Source organism: Simochromis diagramma, unplaced genomic scaffold, assembly GCF_900408965.1.
Source record: "Simochromis diagramma unplaced genomic scaffold, fSimDia1.1 OVJJ01000583.1, whole genome shotgun sequence".
In the NCBI taxonomy this organism is placed as follows: domain Eukaryota; kingdom Metazoa; phylum Chordata; class Actinopteri; order Cichliformes; family Cichlidae; genus Simochromis; species Simochromis diagramma.
Window position 1 is genome coordinate 2,114,296 of NW_024387285.1, and position 16,842 is coordinate 2,131,137.

Here is a 16,842-nt window from a genome sequence, read left to right on the forward strand (position 1 = left end):
TAACTCCAGAGTTTAGAAAACTGAGGCAGCACTCAGGTGTATCTGTTTAAACTGCCTCAGGAGGTTGAAGCAACTTTGGGTGGCAGCAAACGTTTCACTGCTAAGCCAAGTATGCAACCCATTTAAGTGTTTGGACTCAGTTTGAATGTAAGCTACTAATGGAGCGTAACACGTACATGCACACCTCCCAACCCCCTTGTACTTGAGTGCCTTTTGGTGTTAAGCTAACATGACTTGAGGCTCAGGCACTGCAGCTCAATGTCCAGCTAAATATTGCTGAGATTGGCCTGAGTTTACTGGTATTGTAAGTGCACCCATTTAATCCCGCAGCCTTGGACCACACATCCACAGTGCTCATTACTGTCACAGCCCTTTAATATTAGATTTTAATATTAGCCCTTTACGATTGATTGCCAGGAGGGATGTGCAGGGATATTTGACGATCATCCTTCCAAACCTCTTATGTTAGCTTTGGAAAAACGGACGCCGTGGCCTGGACTCGTGTCATCCTATGTGACCGGTAATCGCATTAAAAGTTCACACAGTAGGCAGAGATGAAAAAACTGTGCTGTGCCGTGGCTGTCCTCAAACGGATTCCATGTGAGGAGAGATGATGTGGCTCTCTGGTGTACATTACAGGGACATGGCTTCAGGCTGAGATGGGGCTTGTTAGCTGATGGTCCTATATAGTTCCTCAGAGAGTGAAGTCACAGGTGGGACGTTAGCTGAAGAAACAGGAGCCTGGTGAACTGAAAATGCAATGACAGCATCCAATTTTGTTTCACAAGGTTTCACCTTTTAATGATTACAAACTCTTTAAATACTAAGGAAAAGGAGGTTACCAATTTTACTCCAAAGGCACTAATGAACTGGTGAGATTGAATGTTAGGTGAAATCTAAAGAATCATAATACAGTTACATTGCTACATAAAAGTCAAACAAATCTTACTAAACAAGTTTCCTGGGATTACTCTTAAGTAATGTTTGCCCGCACTCAAGTAAAGGTTAATAATCATCTTCATTTCTTGACATCTGGATGTAATATGTATACATTTTATAGTAGGTTGCAGAAATTCCTTACTTAACCTAGCTGGTGGTTAGCATACTGTTGTTGCTAATAGCTTGTGATATCAGGTTTAGAGGCAGCATCTTAAAAATAAAGCATAAAACTATCAGTTAGTACAATGTATATTTATTATAAATAGGCTTGGATAATTATTCATTTTGAGAGGTTTGGTACGATTTCTTATGTATAGAGTCAGAAGTCAGAAGCTAATTAGCAAAGCTAACATAAGGAATGGAAGCTGCTAGCTTGGCTCTGTTCAAAGTTAAAAGCTTGGCAACGTCTCTAAAGCTCTCTAATTAACACTTTTCTTTTGTTTAATTGGTTCACAAACACAAGTATAAAATTAACAATGTCTGGCTTTACAGCTATAATAAATTAAACTTACAGGCGGAGTATGTCCTGGCTATCCTTTTTGCAACCGCTCTGTGACAGGGCTAAGATTGATAAACTTCTGTTCAAAAAGTACAGAAATCTGTCCCCTGCAAAGTACAAAAATGTTTTACTAGCACTCAAAACAAAGAAGTTTTCCCCAGGTAGCCAAGTTTACAGTAGCCATAGTTTTCATTCATGTGACCGACTCCTTATCCTGGTGGGCAAAACATGACTCCATTGTAAATAATGGAGTAAATGCTGTGTGGGGAGGTGAAGAACAAAGAAATTATTCACTGTTGAAGCGAAAGTAAGCGCTCCATAGCTAGCTTAAACAAACTACCACACATAAATCTTACATTTTGTTGTCTTGGACATTTAAGGATGTAGAGTCAGAAGACTTGGCATTAATTTATCCTATTAATGTTGCATCAGTAAAGTCGACCAAGTACTTTTCCAGTGTCAGGTAAATCATTCCGACTGTTTACATGAACTACAGTGGAGAAGCAGGGTTCGGTGCCATTTGGCCTGTAAGGCAGGGTTAGGAGAGGTGTTCACATGTTGGTGCAATACTCTATGCTCTTCTAGCAGCTGTAAATAAATGCAGATTAGTGCATCCGAAGGCACAGCAACTATCTGGAGTCGCGGCTAACTTAAACTAGAAGACAAGTTTACGGAATTTTTCAAAGCTGGCATTCTTGTGCCATCATCAGCACTCTACATATCTTTAAAATGGAAAAATAGAAAACTATTACAATATCCAGCATGACAGGTACATCAGATGAGTTTCATAGTAATAACAGTTTCATGCTATTGTAGCTGAAATGAAATAAAGCACATGCAGGCGAACTAAACAGATGTTTTTCATCATCCTTTCAGCCTAAGCTACAGACTCTGGGTGAGGTACACTACAGTTTGTCACTGTGATTTCTGTTTGTTTGCTTCTTTCTAGGTTACAGGGGTTTGAGTTGGAGGACTGCTTGTGTTCTCTGTCCTCCAAACTCTAAACAGCGGCTGAAGTCACTTATGTTCCCTGGCCAGACATGATTATTCATGGATGTTCTGATACTTCTACAATACCTTGCAAGTGTTTTCACTTACTCAGGCATAGCAAGACGGAATGTGTCGACGTTATTGATTACACTTTGGAAAACTATAGGAATCAAAATTGCATTTTACCTCTGCCAGTATATCTTAGCTCACACGAGGAGTGATTAATCAGCACTGTCTGCCTATCAGAGCAGGGAAAGTTTCTGTCATATGTTTCCACACAAGTATCTACATGTGTTGTATAATTTTTGAGAAAAAAAATAAAACAATAAAAATAAATAAGAGAGGAGACTCTGCTAGGGTCAAACAAAATGCAAGGCTGAGAGCACATAGCACACAGATATAGCACTAGCACATAGATATAATATTGAGAAATAATAAAAAAAAATGATTAAGTATTTTAAGTATTTAGCATTGCACAGGTATGGGAGTGCACTAATTATTGTGACCCATGTGAATTCACACTGTGTCATGACAATAGCAGAAAACAAAAGTGACCTTGAGATAATAAAAGCAGTCGAGATGTTAGCAAAGTGTGCAGGCAGAAGCAATGTTTACAGGCTGAAAAGCATTAAATATACAGTGACGCTGATTGGCGGATGAATTTTGCAAGCCCTAAAGCCCTAAGTGGTCTTTGCTGTGATCAGAATCAGGTTAGTCCATGAAATCAACCACTACAGTTTGTGGTAATTAGCAGTTTCAGCAAGCTTTCATGTTGCAAGCACATGTCTACTTTCTGGATCGTCATGGTCCTCGGTTTGTGACCCAGCGTTTATGCGTTTGGACTTTTGATTTTGGTTTATTTCATATTCTGAGATTAAGATTCTGTTCCTTGTTTTGGTTATTATTATTCTTATCCTTCTGTTTAATATTTGTATTGTTATGATGTTGCCTTAGTTTCTTATCCAATCTTTAGGTTTCTGTTGTCATGCCTCCTCTCTGTTTCATGCCCCATGTATAGTCATGTCTCTGTGGTTGTTTATATTTTCAGTGTGTCCCTCGCTCTCTCTGTGTTTAGTCAGTGTTTGTTCCCCTGTCTCATTAGACTATTGTCCAGCTGTGTTCCCCAGGTGTTTCCTCTCTGCCCTGATTCCCTCATGTGTATATATTGTCTGTGTCTTTTTGTGTTCCTTGTCGCAATTTCCCTCTTGTTGTGTGTCCTGTCCATAAGGTAATTCCCCGTCTGTTTAGTATTTCCCAGTTAGCATTCCCAGTTTAGTTGTTTGACTGCAAAATCTGTTTTGAGTCTGTAGTTTGAGTCCGCAACTCTCCCTGACATGCATTCTGTGTGTCTTACACATCCATCCATTTTTGTCCTGCACTAATCATAATCATTTACATGCTACAAACATGGTAAGCTGCCTTTTACTTTACTTTCTTGTGTTTCCTTCTTTAACCCTCTGAGGCCTGAGTCCCCATAGGCGATGACTCTAAATCTACCTTGACTCTGTGTTTTGGGGGGGAAAGGGATATGTGTCACTTAGAATGATGATTTTCTTTGTTTTATGATTTCCATGATTCATGATTGCCACGCTTTAAAAAAACACGTAACTCTACAATTAGCGTAAGGGTTGTCAGCAATGATGACTTAAGACTTAAGGATGTTTAAAAGTGTAAGAATTTGGATTTGGAAATCTGAGCATCCCCGTAACACCCGAAGTGGCTCTAGAATAGTGTCTGAACTACAAAATCTTTGTCTCCCTCCAAAGACGCTTTTATAGATGTTCTGTTTCTCTTGTGTACTTTAATAAAAGTACAGAAAGTACACCAACTGGTCACATAACTAAAAGCACCTGGCTCATGTTCCCCTTTGGGTCATCTCTGAGCCAAAAGAGCACAGAGTGCCTGATGTCTGTCACCAGGGACCTTGACAGGGAAACGTTTGGTCTCATGGACCAGCACATTCCACTTGATTGCATTGGAGTCTTTGGAGTATTAATCTTTCTTAGCATGTTCGCTGGGCTTTTCCTGAGTGCTCCTGTAGGAGGCTGCTGTCATTGGAGGTGAAGGTTTAGGTGGTGCTTTGTGTGGAAAGAAAAGAAAGTGATACAAAGTAATATATGCATGAATGTTAGGACCTAACGTTTGGAGATTAATACTTCTTCACCCTTCAGTGATTTTAATGTTGCAGCTGATGCCTGTAGGTTTGCTCTAAAAATCTTCAAACTCAGAACCCTGAAGGATATTTTTATTTTTTTTTAAATGGGATAAGTAATGCTATAAGAATATAATATGTAAAATTTCACATATATATACTGAATACAGACTGACTCTTTTTTTAAAGTCTCCAACCTTCCTCTGAAGTAATATCAGCGCTACATTAGACAAAAGACTGGTACACTTCAGCTCTGCACTCCCACTGCTTGTGTAGTCTTGGTGCCAGCTGCCAGCATTACCATCTCCACACCAGCAGGCAGAGAGCATCCTCTCCACTTCAGCCTCATCTCCAACTCTGCACCAACTTCAGGATGTTTCTTATTTCACTTTTTGTCTTCTTCAGCTATCGTTGCTGCTCGTGCGGAGGCCTGCTGGCCCTCAAACCCTCCTTGCTAATCATTAGCGACACTGCGCCAACTCCCTCCGCTGTCTCCAGTCTGCACTTTGGAAACCTGAGCAGGAAAAGGCGGTGAGAAAGCAAAGCTGATGGGGACTTGGCGGTCGGCTGGCGACAAGGGCGATGTGCAGTACTGAAAATGGCACCTGTCAAGAGATGTGACGCTGAGGGGGAAGCACGCGAGTTCCCTCCCTCCCACGCCGCCGTAGCCTGTCTGAAGACTTTGTCACATGCGTTAGATACTCTTGGTCGTCAGCATAAATGTGGACCGGCAAGCTTGTCAAGTTGAGTGAGGAGGTATGTCGGCGCGGGAAGTCAAGTGTGACTGCTTAGGTAAATCCATTAAAGCACTGTGGATGTTGGGAGGGGGGTTCATTGATTCAGGCAGAAGTGGAGGAAGATATATAGATGCAGATGATATGAAGACCTCATCATATCTAACATCCAACAGTCCATAATACAGAGAAAAACGTAACAGGACAAAGATTACAAACTTGTAAGTAAACCACCATCAGCAGCTGAAGAGCTTACAATGCAACAACTACAACTATACGATATATAACTATGAATAAAAGAAATCACAGGTATCTTGTTAACATATCCAGTCCATTTATCTATCGTTGAGTTGAATTTATTTGCATTTGCAGCTCAAATTTCATTTTTCGTGCTAATACAACAAATCTAATCTTAGATTGTTAATTTGTTTTTGAAATGGAGCAATTTTAAAAAATAATTCCTGAAGGTAAAAAGTTATTAGTCGTTTATTTTTCTAGATCAATAATGCACAGGAAAAGCAATTACCCAATGTACAGTTACCAATGAAAAAAATATCTATAAAGACTAAAAACCTTTTTTGTACTTAGCTCTAAACATGTTTATTTCTATTTCTTTTAAGCATTTTATGTGAGTCTGCGGGCTTATTTTTGGAGTCAGTCTCAAGTGGCCATTAGTGGAACTGCAGTTTTTTTTTCCCGGCCATTGTCCTTGAAAATAATGGAATGCAAACAAATCCACATAAGCACAGTAGCTCCTCGTGATATGGTGTTTAAGAAGCTCCTGTATCTGCACCAAAACCTTAAACATGCATTTCTTGTTTAATGCCAAACAGACACAATCAGCTGAAAATACATTATGTCCTCACTCTGAGGGAAAACTGGATGAATATGAAATTTCTATCTTAGTAACACTGCAAATTTCTCAAAGAAAGACAACCATGGCTAATCAATATAAGTTAATTCTGAAAAAAAAAAAACAATCGAGGAAAGCAGAGTGGTGAAGAGATTTCTCGCTGAAAGGTTTGACACAACACTTACTGCATATCCTCACTTTAGTGATGCATGAAGTATTCAGCGTACATGCATTTAATTAGTATTAAAGTTTAATGCTGCATGTTGCGCTGTGATACTTTCATCAGGCCACCTGTCTTCCTGAAAAGTTGTCCGAGGTCAAACTCTCTCCTGAGCCACGACAAAACAACAATGTGCTAGCAAGTTTTCTTTTAAAGCCGGAAAAGTACAAAGACTTCTGTGACAGGCTGGAAAAAACATCGGCAAGATGAACTGTGAACACTGCAATTGTTCTTCGCTATCTTGCACCGAGCGCCCGGGGCAATTTGAACTGGAACTGGTGGAACAAGGGGGGAAGAGGATTGTGGGTTGCAGAAGAGGTGACGAGGTTGGACGGATTATTTGTTGCTAACTTAAGTGACAGCAAGGCTTGTGGATTTCCTGCTTCTTTAAAAACTGTTTACCCCCCCGAGGGACAGGGTGCTGTGGGACGGTCATTAAGCTGTGAAATGATGGGCCTCACCAATCAGCCCCCGTCAGTCTTCAGCCGCACCGCAGCCTGACATGTGAAGCAACAGCTATTTGAAAGCCTCGTCCACTGCGCTTGGGCGGCTGCGCTCTTGCTGTTCGTTCTCTTTGTCTTTCTTTGTTCCGCTCACTGATTCTGTGCCTCTTATTTGATCATTCTGTTGAACACACTTGGATATTTTTGTTAAGTAACCCCACTTTTTAAAAGTCAGAGAAAATGTTTGCACAACGCAGCATTTCTACTTTGAACATTCACTTCAGTCATACTGAAGAAAGTCACTTTAACCCTGTAAGTTTTTGAGTTTTTGGAACCAGTGTTTCAGTCCCCCCCCTCAAAGAAAATAAAATAATTTGCAAAATAAGTTTTAAGCAATGCCAGATATAGCAAATGTGATAAAAATTGCAACTCATATCAAACTCAAAGTGGCCTTTTTTTCTAAGGCTTAAACACTCTGCCTTCAAAAAATTAGAATATCTTGCATCACGGTGCCTTTTCATCATGGTTCAAGCTTTAGAGGTTTAAAAGTAAAGCTAACGGTTCAACTATGAAATAGGCTATCTGCACAGGAACCATTAAACTCTTGAGTGATGTAAAGATTTGACCCTCACATGCACACAGGAGATGCAATGAGGAAATGTAAGTGTTTGTTTCATCACATACAGTCTTTTAGCTTCAGTGCGACTTTACTTTATTGTCTTTCAGGAGCATTTGTCGTTTCTGCTGCAGATGCACAAACCTTCATTATTTTTAAGGGTGAAAATATTTATTGAAATTGCTTTTTCTTTTCTTGAAATCCTAATTAATTTTTTGTGAATGTCCTAAACATTTTCTATATGAGCTTACTTTTAATAACAGATTAGACTTTAGACTTAAAGGTCTTAAAATGTGATAATGTATACACGCATGAGCATAAATCTCAGAACAAATTTGGGATAACTGGAGGCAGCTTGAGTTTGCAATTGCGCCATCATAGACCTGCATGAATATGGCTGGCATTAAAAGGTAATGTTAAAGCATGAAAAAGGAGCTAAATGTAATCCAATAAGGAATTTCACTTCCTTATTGGATTACATTTAGCTCCTTTTTTCATGTAATCCAAGAAGGAAGTGAAACTTGTGCTTTATTTAACGATTTATTGCCACTGCCAAAACAGAATAATTATACCACAGTCTTGTTATGGTAAGGCACAATTACTCATCATCTAGATTTACTTTGTAGAGCCTGCATGGTCAACAGAGTTTAATATCAGTTTGATTTCAGAGGCAGACTGTACCTGGAAGTTTACAGGATCGGCCCCAGCAATAGCGGGCAGTGTATCTATCAAGACTTGAACATTTTGTAATGTCCTTGAGCAAGACTGAATTCCCCGGCTTACACACTGATGCATGAGTCTCAACAAAATACCTCCTCCAAATGTGGTAGACGTAATGCAGTGATGAAATTCAGTGGCTCTTTATGAGACAGGCCTGCCTCGGGATGACTAGCCAACCTGACGTTTGCACAGGCAGCCGTCAGCCTGGAAGACATTTCATCAGAGTGGAAAAATAACAAAAAGGTGGTGAGAGAAAAAGACTGCTGACACTCATCTGCAGCGCTCTGGACAGGAAGGTGAGCAAACAATCACCAGGAGCAGGTGCCTTTTGATGGACAAAGCTGCCAGCGTGAACGCTGCATGTCAGCCAAGTAAATAAAACACAGAGAGCAGGGAGGAGGCCAGTGGGAGTGGGAGACAGAGGAAAGAGATGGATGCAATCTGATGCTTGTGTTTTTACAGACTGGCGGCGTTTTCTGAACTGAGAGAGGCAGCGGGTATAAGCTGTTTCAGTTTTGGTAAAGATGAGTTTGAAACCAGGCTGTAGTAGATGATAACGTCTAACTATGAGCATGTAAACCAGAAAAATCAAAAGCTACTCTTAAATAAAAGAAATGGTTTATTATAGGCAGTCATTTATTAAATTGTGCATATTTAATATACTGTATCTGTAGCCACCCTGTGTCATTCATTGATTTGTGAACTCTCAACTTAAGCACTACAGTCAACCTCTATTTCCACTAGAGGCTCAAATGCTAATTAAAGAGCTAACCGTATCAGGCTTTGTTACCAAGGTGTATCTATAGACTCCATATACAGATAAACTATGCTAAGTAGCACGGTGTATTGGACATGACTGGTTTGGCATAGAAAAGCACATTCCTTGTCACACAAAATACTCCAAAAAAAATCAAGAGGTCCAGTTCAGTAACTAGATACAGTATTAGCCTAGCACACATCCCACAGTGCTGACGTTTGGTCCAATCCGACCTGCTTTTGGCACTTACCGCTCAGCTGTGACACTGGCAAAAGTCTTTTTCTGCCAAAAGTGATGAGGTGAGGTTGCTATGGGAACCAACATATGCTGACTGGACCAGATGTTGACTCCAGAAGTCACAGCACACCTGGCACATATATGGTAGACCTGTGGTCGAGGTGTGGCAGTCACACGCACATGAAGTAGAGAAAACTAGATCTGGGTAACATTTGGGCCGGCTGTTATTATCTGGGAGCTAGCATCTACAGTTGTTTGTGTCAACAAGCAGCTGTACAATATTTTAGTAGGAAATCATTTCCAGTTTTAGCCAAAATCACTTGGCAGCTGCTGGAAGCTTTAGAGTGGGGTTGTTAAACATATGGTCTGTGGGCCAGAATCGGCCGCCAATCTAGCCAAGCCGCCAATCCATAGCCAGCTATGGAAGATGTAAAGAAAAGCACTTCTATGTGTATTTTCAATTTAATTTAATTTCTGGGGTCATTCAAATCAATTAGGTAATAGATAGTAATCTGATTTATCACCATCTACAATAGAAATTTTTTTTTTTATTTTTTTTCAGTGTGTCCACTCAGTTAGAGGACAGTCTGGGCAATTGGGTACCTTTGCTGTAATTTACACATCTATTGAAGGATTGAGTGGTTAAACTTCTTCACACTGACAGAAAGGCGTCTTCACTGATCCAGCCAGTGAGGTCAAAGTGGGCTTTATGTGACCCATGATGTAAAATGGGTTTGACATCTCTGCTATAGAGGATTTATTTTATTTGGGTGAGTGATCATATTTTCCCAAATTATATAGAATAACCATATTTATGTACTAGGATACCAAACACTGTCTTTATGTGTTAGCATTGCAACAGGCTGGCGACCTGTCCAGGGCGTACTCCGCCTCTCACCGTGTGCCAGACGGGATGGGCTCCAGCTCTTCTGCAAACCTGAATTGGATAAGCAGAAGAGAATGGAGAGGTGGATGGATACCAAACGCTGGCTGTCCTTATTTGTAAGGGTTAACGAACCTGATAAATAAGGGTTATTCTAGTATGTAAACCTGTCACTGAACCATTCAAGACTTTGATATGAACCAGTCGTATTGCTTTGTATTGTGTGACTGTGTTTGTTTTGGATGTGATCATAACTTCCACAGAGTGTTTACTTTTGTGGAAATCTGTCAGCCAGCTCTTGTGCTTTGATGATTCCACCCAATAATATAAATATTACTCTGAAAAGAAACACTCGCATAACTATGTTTCAGAGTAAAAGTTGTAAAATCAAATGTCAGAATGTGCTGATCTAACATGTGATGATACAATACTGAATGCAGTTGGAAAGGGCAACAATGTACCACACTTAAATCTGGCTTCCTTTCCTTCCTTTCTTTCCTCCCATCCTTCCTTTCATCATTTTAGACAAAATAGGAAATAAGAAATGTACTAAACCTATTGTCCTTAATGAAGCCTCAGTTTCGTGTATCACAGCATGTGGTGGACAATGAGTTATCATCACAACTGTGCTGTAGAGCAATGTTTTGTATAAACTATTAAACCTTCCATCTGTTTCTTTAAACTTACATTTATTTTGCTCGTTTAATCAACACAGAGTTTAATTAACATAGACAATAATACATGGCTTACTGTGGACTCAAAGTGATGAAATATCCAAATTAAATTTATGCATGTTTTTAATATTAGACAAAGATTAACAAAGCAAATGCACAATAAAGTTTTTAAATTATGGTTTCATTTATTAAGCGGGAAAAACTATCCAAACCTGCCTGTGACAGAGTAAGTGTAACCTACTGACTGGTTGTGACTCTGATGCAATAACTGCCAATTTTACACAGATGTTTTTTTGCTGCTTAAATGATGCTTAAATGTTTCTGATCATCAAACAAATGATGATCTGAAATGTGTAAGTGTGACAAATATGCAGAAAAAAAAGAAAGAAATCAGGAAGGGGGGAAATACTACTCATTGGTGATGTGGATCAATCCTAAGAATAATAATAATAACTTTCAAAACACAGATACAAAGTTTCACAGTTTTTTACACAGTTTCAGTAAAAGCCACACATCAAAGAAAAGTTCACGTGTTTGAAGATACAGACACGCAGAAATAATCAGCTATTCAGTCCAACGTTCATGCCAGCACACGCACTTCTACACATGCAAATAGTTGCAAGCTATGTTCCAAAATAAAAGGAAGAAGATTAACGGAAAGCTAATCTATAAATATGTGTTTTCATTGGAGGCATTGAAGGGAAGATTAAAACAGGTTCCAGATGACTGAATAACAGGAGACACTTTTCCACGGGAGTCGTCTCCTGCTCGCTGTTAAAAAGAATGCAGCACTTACATTTCAGACACAGAAGCTATCTGAGCATAGCCAGAAGAATCAGTGTGGGGAGGCTGAACCCCTAACTGGTGCTGCTGCTGACTGTGTTGTTAAAAACTTGGAAAATCATCAGATTTAAAAGATACCAAACATCCCTGCATGTGAAGACTTGGTCTAACTTAACTAGAGAAATGAACATAACCTTGCACTGCCCAATCCCCACTGCTGAACATCAGGAAATGTTCCTACTTTGACGTTAATCGGTTCAGCCTAACGTTTCTCCAAATTAATCCATAAGCCTGCACACAGGCTTTCACATCCTCGCCAAAGAAATCCTCGACATCTCAACAGTGCAGCAAAAGAAGTTGATGAGGTAATTCTGAAACGACCTCATCACCTGTTTTTTTCCTTATTCATCGCTCCCTGACGCCAGTCGGCGAGTGTATTAATCCCGACTTCCCTCTAATCCAATTAAATATGGAAGCAGAGGCGCTGTCATCGCCAAACATGTTTCTGCAGAAGCCAACTGAAAAAAAGCCTCAAGACAGATTAAGGCAAAGAAGATCCTTAATTTGTTAATCACTGAACTCTGCTGTCACTGATAGGGGGAACGAGCATATCTTGGTACGCGGGCCCTGATATAAGTGGGGAGTCAAGCGTGAAACACAAAGGGGGAATCAAGAACAATTACCGGGAGATGGTGAGAGGATCAAACGTGGATTCATTTCATTATCTCGACGATGCCTCGTTGCCCGTCCTTCTCTAAATGCTAATGTCTGCTTCTCAGGAGCGTTGAGTCAGTGAAGATGTGTGCTTTAAGCGAGGCCCCTGTGCAGGAATGTAGAAGTGTGAACCTGAAAGAAGTCAGTTCAAACACGCATCCTAACAATCCACATAAAGTAAACTGTCAGGAGGGCGGAGGGCTAACTTATCAGCTAATGCTGACTCATAAAGGATCCAACTCACATATACAGATATATGCTAATTAACCCTTAGTATGAGACTCATACAATAACAGAATTGACCAGTTTACCAAAACTGAAGAAAAATCCTCGTGCACGGGCTAAACCACAGCGAGCCAAGTCAGATGAACCGGTTACAAGCAGCGCGGTTAAGACGTCCACTACTTCTTCCAGGGGATTTTAAAAAATTACATTAGCAAGGCATTCATTACAGGTATGCACAGCGCCCACGCCATTGTCAGAGGCTCAAACATAATTAGAGTCAAATATAAGGATGTTTTTAGTACTTGGATAAGAATTTTCAGCTTCTGGCCTTTTTGTTTTTGATGAGTGTAACTGGTGGTTTGCACCTTCTTTAAACCCTCTGGATTTCCATTCAGGAAGGCGTCTCTTGCCTGTAGACTCTGACAATGACGGCCCCACCCCGTCAACAGTATTCTTGCCTTAAACACGGAAGTCATTCTTTTTGTTGTCTTCTGTGGTCTTCGGGCTGGAGTGTTGACCTAAACATTGAATACCTCATGTTACAGATGTACCACACTGTTGATCTGGCTTCTTCACTTGCATTTATATCTTTCTGGACCTCACATCGACAGATCTAGTGAAAAAAAAATACAAAATTTAAATTAAACACTTGGGATCAAGTCCAGATCTTTATCTCCTTAATTTGTCATAAATAATAAGGCCTCATTTGGCTATGAGGTTGGTTAGTCAGTCAATTGTCCAATTACTTTTGAGCCTCTGAAACTCAAGAACTATGTATAAAAATGTAATAATTCATTCATTCATATGGTTTGGTACTGAAAAACATAACCGCCCGTATTACTGATAAGTTCTTGCAATGTGAGCTCAGTTGAATTATTCGGGTTCACAGCAGTTTAGTGCTGCTGCAGTCATGGTAACCAGCATGACTGAGGAGGACACTGAGCGATTGGGCCTGTGAGGGTCAGGTCATTCATCAGCTTGTGCAGCTGGTTTTAAACCACGATCCGTCTGGAAAACTGCAAACAAATGGAAATGTGTTGAGGATTCTCTGTGCTTGGCGTCAGCTGTCCCAGTGTGTGATGATGTCATTGGTCCTCCTCTCCACCCAGAGAAAATCTCTCTCCTGTTTCTCTCCTGTCTTGTAACTGTGTGCAGTGTATTTGAGCGCAAGCTGCTTTTCTTAAATAGCAAAGTGACTTGAACCAAAAAAAGTCTATTACATTTTGTTATCTTACACTAACATCCGGCATGCTGAAGGTGATGTGGAGCAGCTGAGTTTGCCTGTTACTATGAAATGAAAAATGACTTGTTAAAAGCAACTCAAGATGGTGATAGTGTGCATAATTACCACACACACCTACACACACACACACACACTTGGCGTTTGTGTGTTTTGACACTTGGCCTCAAGTCATGATTGATAGATGCTGTTTACTTCTGGGCAAGGTGCTCAATTTCAACTTAAGATGCCATTAGTGACAAACAGTGCTTTCTCAAAGGAGAAAAAGCAAGCTAAAATAACAGTTATTAAGGTAATTATGAGTTATTGATGCCATTAGACTCAATGGATCGCCGTTATTGTGACTAATACTTCTTTGGTTGGTTTTCTTGAGGCGCCCTGATATTTTAACACCTTTACACCTCAAAATGTTTTTCTCTTGTAAGATGAAAATACATAAACTCAAAGCAGGTGTGTCAACTTGAAGGACCAGGCTGTACGATCTCCTTCCTACAGGACAGTAAAGAAATATATTCTGCATGCTAAACACATAATCACACTGCACTACTTTAAACCCTGTATCATAACCCTTATCGTTTACATTTACACCCTGAGAAACCCTGCTGCAGTATCTGGAATAATTCATAGTTGTAATATTTTATGAAGTTAACATTATTGTGCCTTGCGCATGAATGAGTGCAATTTATTTAATACAATTATGTCTGATATTAGGTAAGAAATGAAGAATCATAGAGAAAGCTAGCATCCAGAAAAAGGGAAAGCCATTAACTCCAAAATGACCTGCCTCAGACACACCCACGCCACAAATGTGGCATCAGGAGAAAGCCCAGGATGTCCCCTTGTACGGATACATTTCATACATTTTGGTTGATGTAGAGGTCTCAGACTCGTATCCCTCACAGAAAACAAGAATGAATTGGTCTTAGGAATTTAGACGAAACCCAACTTTGATGCTGTTACCAAACAGACACGCAGAGAAGCGTCAAGGTCAGCGAGCTGCAGATCGTGTGGAGCTGAGTGTGGACCAAATGCAGATGATGCAGAAAGACTGAAACGAGTAAACATAAAGCGAGCTGTTTATTTAGGCTGGACATGAGAGTACACAAAAGAAAATAACAAAATGCAACAAATAACCTAAACTGGGAAATATTAAGGGAACATGGAACTAGCAAGACAAGACTGATAAGCAGAGACTCCAACGAGGGCCGAGGCGAGGCTGAGACGATGTATACACAAGGGGGAGATTAGCGGAGGGGAGACAGCTGGGACGCACAGGGGGCACTAATTAGACATAACGAGGTAAGGGAAGCAACTGAACGCAAAACACAAAAGACAAGGACTATCAAAATAAAACAGGAAGCACACTGACGCAGACTAAGATGCACAAGTTGACAAAAGAAGAGAGCGAAGGACACAGTGAGGCGAACAAACACTGAGGAGAAGACTGAAAGGGCGAACGGAGACCAGACAACCTCAAATAAACCTGAATCACAAGAAATGTAAATATCATAGTCAGAAAACTCACAAGCACAAAAACACTAAACTAGAAAACATAAAGTCCAGAAAACCAAACCCTGCGTCAAAGAAGCTGAAACAGGATCAGGCTGTGAATCTGTATTATTCATTTATAACAGGAAAGGATCTGTTTCCCAGCAGAGGTTTCGCTGACAGAAAAATCATCCTGTTTTGCAATTTTACATCCTCTTTTCTCAAAATCCCAGAATATGATTTCCTCTTTAGGGAATAAGTTGCGTGATTTACATATCTATGGACCCTTTAAGTGAAAATGTCCAACTATTTACTCGTGTGTTGTCCCCGAGGATGTTTTGAACCTGCACTTGAAATCCTAATAATTTAGGTTATTAGAAGAACTTCTTTGTTTTTGTGATTTTGCCGTTTGTCACGGGTTTAACTCTTGATTAGCTTCAACACCTCAGTGCTTACATAAATTAGCATCGTTTTAACTGTCACTTTTGATTTTTTCCTCCACCTCAAAAGCCCCCATGACAAATTGATGCACAACAACTATTTTCTCAAGCCACTGGATTCTTGTATATGCTTACATTTCCCAAATAATGGGAAATACATGGTTGTTGTTTTTCTTCTTTTTGTTCTCTTTGTTTTGTGGGGCTCTGCTCAGGGTACATCAAGTTAGCTAGCATGTACGGAAACCAAATGGCGTGCAAAAGAATTAACATTCTAATTAAAATCTAATTAGACTTTGATTTGCTAGATAATTATAATCGTGTGTTGCTGTTCTCTGGACTATTCAGATTTGATGAGGTGTGTTATGGTAATTACCTCACTGATATGGAGTTGTGTGACAGCGTAGTTTTCACAATGAGGCAAAACAAAAGAAAATGGATTCGGTTTGTTTGTGTAATCCGTGTTTCAGGAGAAGCTGCGCTGTGAATAATTAGTTCTTATACTTAAATGAGGTGAAAGTACTTCCTCAGAATAGAAAATGTAAACAACGAGCAGCTCTACAGGCAGATGTGGACATCACTATTTTTATATTACTGTCGTCTCTAACGTATTTGCTGGCATTTTATGATTTTTATGAGTAATGCTTTCAAAATAATAGTGTTGTTTCAGCTTTATTCAGCTATTTGCAGCGTTCAGATCAGAAATACACAATATTATACATTTTTATTTTAAATGTCTTTAAAGCAGATTTGTCAATTCCGGATTTAAAAGGCTTTCAAACACTACAAACATTGTAAATTTCAGAGGGACATCATCTCAATAGATCTTTTATAATCAATAATGGTTAAGCTACTTTCCCAAATTCCTTCAGAACTCTCGCTTGCATGTCTCTACCTTATACGTAAGTATGTTGCCTGTTCTCACTCCCGAGGCGTAATATAGTTATGATTTTTTCAACTTTTACCCTAATACTGATCTAATACTGATGCCTTGGGACCTCTTGATCTCAATCTTTTTACGATAGTTTTAAAATAACATTTCATTGTTGCAACCTTGTCCTTGTAGAGTTAGTTTAGTTTCACCTCCTAGCATCCACATCACAGGCAACCCATCCGGGGCTAGATGATTAGGGGTTTGAGTTAGGTTTTGATAGATTTCAAAGACAAAATTGAAGAGTTATTCCAGAATGTTTATGCCCTAGCAGTTGAAAAGGCTAGTTTCATAATTGATGTATGAT